This window comes from Ovis aries, chromosome 2 (genome assembly GCF_016772045.2).
Source record: "Ovis aries strain OAR_USU_Benz2616 breed Rambouillet chromosome 2, ARS-UI_Ramb_v3.0, whole genome shotgun sequence".
Taxonomy (NCBI): domain Eukaryota; kingdom Metazoa; phylum Chordata; class Mammalia; order Artiodactyla; family Bovidae; genus Ovis; species Ovis aries.
The window spans coordinates 73,478,252-73,486,141 of NC_056055.1; positions in this window are offsets into that span (position 1 = coordinate 73,478,252).

The following is a 7,890-nucleotide window of genomic DNA, read 5'->3' on the forward strand; positions in this document are numbered from 1 at the left end:
GGATGGAGGAGCCTGGTGGCCTGCTGTCTGTGGGGTTGCACAGAGTCGGACATGACTGAAGCGACTTAGCAGCAGCAGCTACTTTGTTGGAATGTGATAATCAAATGAGATAATAGGTTTGGTGTTCTTTAAAATAATTATTGCATTTCTTATATATGAGGTACCAGACTGTTAATTTGGCTACAGTATGAGAAACTCATTTAAAATCATTTTTACTTCTAGTACATAAAAGATAGTATGCAGTCGATATAGTCATGATCCAGTCCTACAAAAAAAGATTCTCCACTAAGTCAATGGGTGGCGGGAAGTCTTTTGTGTTTAGGATCTATAAATGAAATAAGTGAAGTATCTTTTAAGCACCAGAAGCTTAGACTTCTTATTCTAATTATGTTTAAATATAATGGAGCAAAAACATCATTGGTTAAATGTTGAATTGCAGAAAATTTAAGTAAAATAATTTGTAGGAGGGGGAGACTTGTATGAGCTCAGTAGTCTTGGAAGACTTCATTTAGGAGACAGAACTTAATTAGGCTTTGATGAAAAAGTAGGTAGTCAGAAAGTGGGACTGGTACTGCATCCGAAGAGAGGATGGAAGCTATAAAGGCATGTAAACAAGTGAGCAAGGCATATCGTCGGTAAAAGAACCTATAATAGTGATGTTAAGGATTAGTAGAAGATGGGAATATTGCTAGAGGACAAAGGGAGCTTTGAAATTCAGACTATGGAGTTTGGATTTTTTTCTTTTTATCCTATGGGGAACAGGAGGTTATTAAATAATTAGTGGATAATGTATGTGCTGCTGTGCTTAATCAGTTGTGTCCAACTCTTTGAGACCCCATGGACTGCAGCCCACCAGGCCCCTCTGTCCATGGGATTTATCCAGGCAAGAATACTGGAGTGGGTTGCCATACCCCTCCTCTAGGAGATCTTCCCAACCGAGGGATCGAACCCAGGTCTCCTGCATTGCAGGCAAATTCTTTACCCACTGAGACACCAGGGAAGCTAAAATTGAAGCTTAAATAACTTGACCTTAATGTATACAGATGTGGAGGGAGAAAAACCAAAAGTGAAGAAACCAACTACAAGTCCACGTTTTGGATCAGTGAATTGTGAAGACCCAGCAGTAGGATGGAAGGAGTAGAAATAAGCAGAAAGGACCCATAAATGTGATTTTTAAATGAACCATCATTAGATTTGATGACTTGTTTTATGTAACCTGGATGTGGGAGAGAGAGAAGAGTTTAAGACGACCAGGGATTTTCTAAAAATTGAAGTACAGTTGACTTACAATGTTATGTTAATTTCTGCTGTACAGCAAGTTGATTCAGTTATACATATATCAAAATATATACATTCTTTTTTGTATTCTTTTCCATTATGGTTTATCTCATGATGTTGAATATAACTCCCTGTGCTGTACAGTAAGGCCTTGTTTATCTGTTCTATATGTAATAGTTTCCATCTACTTACCTCAAATGCCTGCTCCATTCCTTGCCTCCCCTCCACCACTTTGGCAACTGTGAGTCTGTTCTTTATGTCTGTGAGTTTGTTTATGTTTTATAGATAAGTTCATCTGTGTCATATTTTAGATTCCACATATAAGTGATATATATTTGTGGTATTTGTCTTTCTCTTTCTGATTTACTTCGCTTGGTAAATGATCTCTAGTTGCGTCCATGTTGCTACAAATGGTGTTATTTTGTTCTTTTTTATGTCTGAGTAGTATTTTATTGTATATATGTACCATGTCTTCTTTATTCATTCATCTGTTGATAGACATTTAGGTTGTTTTCATGTCTTCTCCTTTATGAATACTACTGCTATGAACATAAGGGTAAATGTATCTTTTTGAATTATAGTTTTGTCCAGATATATGTCCAGGAGTGGGATTTCTCAATCATATGATAATTCTACTTTTCTGGGGAATCTTCATACTGTTTTCCATAGTGGAACAGTGTAGAAAGTTTCCCTTTTATCCACACCCTCTCCAGCATTTGTTATTTGTAGACTCTTAATGATGGCCATTCTGAATGGTGTGAGGTGGTACCTCCTTGTAGTTTTGATTTACATTTCTCTAATAATGAGCAGTGTTGAAAATCATGTGCCTTTTTGCCACTGTATGTCAGGAAGACCAGGGCTTTGAGCTGTAGAGGATGAAAAGCTGATGACATTGAGGAATCATGAGGGGAATTTAATCCTACAGTAAAGCTTTGCATATGCTAAGTCACTTCAGTTGTGTATGATGCTTTGACTCCCTATAGACTATAGCCTGCCAGTGTCCTCTGTCCATGGGATTCTGGAGGCAGGAATGCTGGATTGGTTTGCCATGCCCTCCCTCCAGGGGATCTACCCGATCTAGAAATCAAACCTGCATTAGCAGATGGGTTCTTTACCACTAGTGCTGCCTGGGAAGCCCCAGTAAAGCTTAAGAAATGATGAATTTTAGAAAACTATAAAGTATTCAAGAGGAATTCTCCTAACAAAACAAATGGAAACATGGGGCTGGAAGTATGCTAAGACATCCAACCTGGAGATCCAGATTCGGAAATCAACAGCAAAGAGTTGTGAGTTAAAGAAATAAAATTAAATAAACTCTCTGACTAATGGACAGGGCATACAGTGTCAAAGCAAAGAAGAGGGAATTTCATGTGGTAAGAAGTGAGAGAAGAGATAAAGAAGGAGAAAACAAGAATTATAGAGGATGATGTCCTTTTGCTTTTCATAAAAGCAAAAATGGAAGGTAATTTTCTGAAGAGGGTTCATCAGTGGAGTGAAATGTGAAAGAAAAGTAAAAGAGAAGCAAATTTAAGATTAAAATTTGGGATTGGAGGCCAGTGTGGAATTTAATAGGCTAAGAATCAGGTAGGGAACAGTTCATAGTGGGTCCCAGAGGGAATGAGGGGTGAAGAGCTAGCAGCAGTTCCATTGATTTGGCAGAGGAAGAGTTGATGCAAAAACAGTTTTATTTGTTTACTGAAATATATTAGAAACAGAGGAAGATTCCCATGCAGAAGGAAAGGTGGATGATGTACAAGGTCAAAGAGTGTGGCAAAATAATTGAAACATTACATTTTCCCCTATATTTTTTCCTTTCAACCTGTTATACCATCTCCCCACAAATTTTAACCAGGTATCCAGAGCCTAAGTGTTTCCTTCCTGATGGACTTTCGCAGGGCAGAAAACAGAGGTTGCTTAAAGTTACTCTTCCCATGACCCCTAAATACAGGAGGAGGCAAAAATTAGGCAGGTGTCCCCAGTGGACAAGTAAGAGAGAAATGGAGAGGAAGAAGGAGAGATGGTTGAGGGGTGAAAGGGAAGATTTTCCTTGTAATGGAAAGAGGATGATGGCCTAGAGTCCTGAAATAAAGAATTACTGCTGTGCAGTGCTCAGTGGCAGTGACATGGAGAGGGGGAGCCTTAGAAGAGATGGCTATATGGTATAGCTAGGGAAACAGACGCTGAGCAGAAAAGACGCACATTTGGCAAAGTTCTGTTGACTCCAAGAGAGGTAAGATCTTAAATGGAGACACCATGCAGGCTAGAATAGTTGGTGTCATGGGGAAACTGTTGAAACTATGGGTATTGGGGACTTAGTGCTTTGGTGCTAAAACCCTGGGTTTCAAGCACAGCTTAATGGGGGAGTTCCATTAGAATAATGTCTGATGCTAAATTTCCAATTCAGTGACAGCATTTAAATATATCAATCTGTTAAGAATAAAATAGTTGAGTATTTCTTTCACACCAGAGACTGTGCTTACAAATTCATGCCTGTTACACATAGACAGTCATTTAGGAATATGAAAACCATGGTCATAACATACAGACAGGTAGAGGGGTTACATTTGGGGATACTTTTCCATTTAAAATGGAGGAAAAGATAGGCAGGAGTAGTGGTATGTACTAGCAGATGAAATTTAACTGAGTCACCAGATGATGGTGAAACTTCAGTGTTAAGTATGATGTGAAAACTAGTGGAATAAGGAGTGGACCTCAGAGCAAATGGAGTCTGAAATTGACAGTGAACTATGCTGGGGAATAAATGACATATGAATGGAAGTGTTAAAATCAGCAACAAAGATTTCATGATGAAAGTGTAACTCTTGCAAAAATGTTGACTTTCTCCCTGCTGCTGCTGCTGCTAAGTTGCATCAATCGTGTCCAGCTCTGTGCAGCCCCATAGACGGCAGCCCACCAGGCTCCTCTGTCCCTGGGATTCTCCAGGCAAGAACACTGACTTTCTCCCTAAAGAGTTACATTCTGTTGGTCTCTGCTTCCTCAATAAGAAGGAGCTCTTTGGGAGGAGGCCTCAGGGAGAACATGATGAACTTCAGAGATTTGCTTATGGCTAGCCATGCCTAGGGATTTGAAATATAGGAAATGTGATTTTTCATCTTTTATTCTTCATCTCCAGACATTTGATGGACAAGATTAACTTGTTATAAGTATATTTTCTCTGAAAAAAAAATAAAATACTAGCTAACTATGTATCAATATATAGATTAAAGCAATTGACTATTAGTACCATGCTGGTTTACAATTTTAACAAATGTTCATATCATCTCACAGTTTATTTTGCTTACATGAATGTTCCATAAATTCTAAAATGGTAAACTTTACTGAATTTTTTTCCAGTTTAGTTCTTTCCTAAGGAAAAAAACATTGATTTATTTGTTCTGTTTACTTTGGGACTTCATTTATGTCACTTAAATATATTTACTTGAATTTCTTAGAAACATGAAAGTATTATAACTTGAAAAACAGTTGAGTTCATTTGGGCACAAAAATCTAATTGTATCTGGTATTGAATCTGATTGCTTTCAAACATTATTTCAGCAGGGAAAATAAAACCTGCTATGGCTCAAGTAGAAAATTACAAGGTTTCTGGTTTAATGTTTACATAGTCTATATCGACAAGCTAGATTAAACATTTTTTATTACTTTTGTATGTACCTGGTGTTAGGTGTATATAAAGCTACTTATGTCAGTTAAATAATAAAGCTTTTAAAATCATTATGAAGTTAATAAGATACAAAAGTAATTGATGCAGTAATACCATTGATTTTTTTAAAACAGCTTCTTTAGCAGGAAAAAATTGATTTTTGAGAGAAAACATGATATGGGAAGACAATACTGTTCCATAACATTTGAAAAATGTGAACACTAGTAATGATTTCTCATATTCTAATAATTAGTGGGGCCTGATTTGGACCTAGGTAAATGCTCACATGCTAGTAAAGTAATGCTCAAAATTCTCCAAGCCAGGCTTCAGCAATACGTGAACCGTGAACTTCCTGATGTTCAAGCTGGTTTTAGAAAAGGCAGAGGAACCAGAGATCAAATTGCCAACATCCGCTGGATCATGGAAAAAGCAAGAGAGTTCCAGAAAAAAACATCTATTTCTGCTTTATTGACTATGCCAAAGTCTTTGACTATGTGGATCACAATCAACTGTGGAAAATTCTAAGAGAAATGGGATTACCAGATCACCTGACCTGCCTCTTGAGAAATCTGTCTGCAGGTCAGGAAGCAACAGTTAGAACTGGACATGGAACAACAGACCGGTTCCAAATAGGAAAAGGAGTATGGAACAACAGACTGGTTTCAAATAGGAAAAGGAGTACCTCAAGGCTGTATATTGTCACCCTGCTTATTTAACTTCTATGCAGAGTACATCATGAGAAACGCTGGACTAGAAGAACCACAAGCTGGAATCAAGATTGCCGGGAGAAATATCAATAACCTCAGATATGCAGATGACACCACCCCTATGGCAGAAAGTGAAGAGGAACTAAAAAGCCTCTTGATGAAAGTGAAAGAGGAGAGTGAAAAGGTTGGCTTAAAGCTCAACATTCAGAAAACGAAGATCATGGCATCCGGTCGCATCAGTTCATGGGAAATAGATGGGGAAACAGTGGAAACAGTGGCTGACTTTATTTTGGGGGGGCTCCAAAATCACTGCAGATGGTGACTGCAGCCATGAAATTAACAGACTCTTACTCTTTGGAAGAAAAGTTATGACCAACCTAGACAGCATATTCAAAAGCAGAGACATTACTTTGCCGACTAAGGTCCATCTAGTCAAGGCTATGGTTTTTCCTGTGGTCATGTATGGATGTGAGAGTTGGACTGTGAAGAAGGCTGAGCGCCAAAGAAATGATGCTTTTGAACTGTGGTGTTGGAGAAGACTCTTGAGAGTCCCTTGGACTGCAAGGAGATCCAACCAGTGCATTCTGAAGGAGATCAGCCCTGGGATTTCTTTGGAAGGAATGATGCTAAAGCTGAAACTCCAGTACTTTGGCCACCTCATGCGAAGAGTTGACTCATTGGAAAAGACTCTGATGCTGGGAGGGATTGGGGGCAGGAGGAGAAGGGGATGACAGAGGATGAGATAGCTGGATGTCATCACTGACTCGATGGACGCGAGTCTGAATGAACTCCGGGAGTTGGTGATGGACAGGGAGGCCTGGCGTGCTGTGATTCATGGGGTCGCAAAGATTCGGACATGACTGAGCGACTGAACTGAACTGAACTGAAATGCATCATTGAGAATATACATGTAAATGTGAAATCAAGAATCATTCTATGTCATGCATATTTAAGAAAAAGTTTTTTGTTGTTGTTACAACCTTTCTTTCACAACATAAGTTAATTATTAGGTTGGTGCAAACAAAACTGTGGTTTCAGACTGCTTTACGACCCATTTTGAATTCAAATAAGAAAATTGCTCAAAATTGCTTTTTTGTCTAACATCATTTCCCTAGTCTAAAATAAATATAAAATATCTTGTTACTGCTCTTAGGGGATAAGCTTTCAGTCCTTCACTGAGAATGATGTTAAGTGTGGGTTTTTCATACATAGACTTTACCAGGCTTAGGAAGTATACTTCTGTTCCTTGTTTGTTGGTTGTTTTTAATCATGAAATGGTATTGAGTTATGTCATTTTTTTTTAAATTATAGGATGATTGCTTTAGAGTGTAGTGGTGGTTTCTGCCATAGAACAATACAAATCAGCTCTCTCTCTCTCTCTCTCTATATATATATATATATCTATCTATATATATATATTTAGCACATATATATATATCCCCTCCCTTGTGAGTCTCTCTCTCTCTCTCTGTGTATATATATATATATATATATATATATATATATATATTTAGCACATATATTTATATATGTCCCCTCCCTTGTGAGCCTCCCTCCCATAATACTACCCCATGCCCCACCCCACCCCTCTCAGGTTGTCACAGAGCACCAGGCTGGGCTCCCTGTGTTATATAGCAGCTTCCCCCTAGCTAGCTATTTTATACATGGTAGTGTGTATATGTCAATGCTACTTTCTCAGTTTGTCCCGGCCTCACCTTGCCCTGCTGTCATGCTTTTATTACATGTTTTTGGTCCCATTGTTCTATTAATGTAGTGTAATACAGTCATTGATTTTCATATGTTGAACTATCCATGCATTCCAGGAATAAATTTCACTTAGTCACTGTGTATCATCCTTTTAATATCTAGTTGAATTCAGTTTGCTGTTTTTTATTAAGGATTTTGGCATCAGTAAAGGATATTGGCCTGTAGTTTCCTAAGTAGTATCTTTCTCTGGCTTTGGAATTACGTAATTTTGGTCCTGAGAATGAGGTAGGAAGTGTTTTAATTCTTCAATTTTTTTTGTATGAGTTTGAGAATGATTGGTTTTAATTCTTTAAAACATTTGGTAGAATTCTCCAGTGAACCTATCTTGTCTCAGGTTTTTCTTTCTTGGTAGGTACTTCATTATTGATTCAATCTCCTTAGTAAGTATAGTGTTATTTAGATTGATGATATCTCAGTACTGTTGGTAGGAATGTACATTAGTGCACCAGTGTGAAATAGTATGGAGGTTTCACAAAA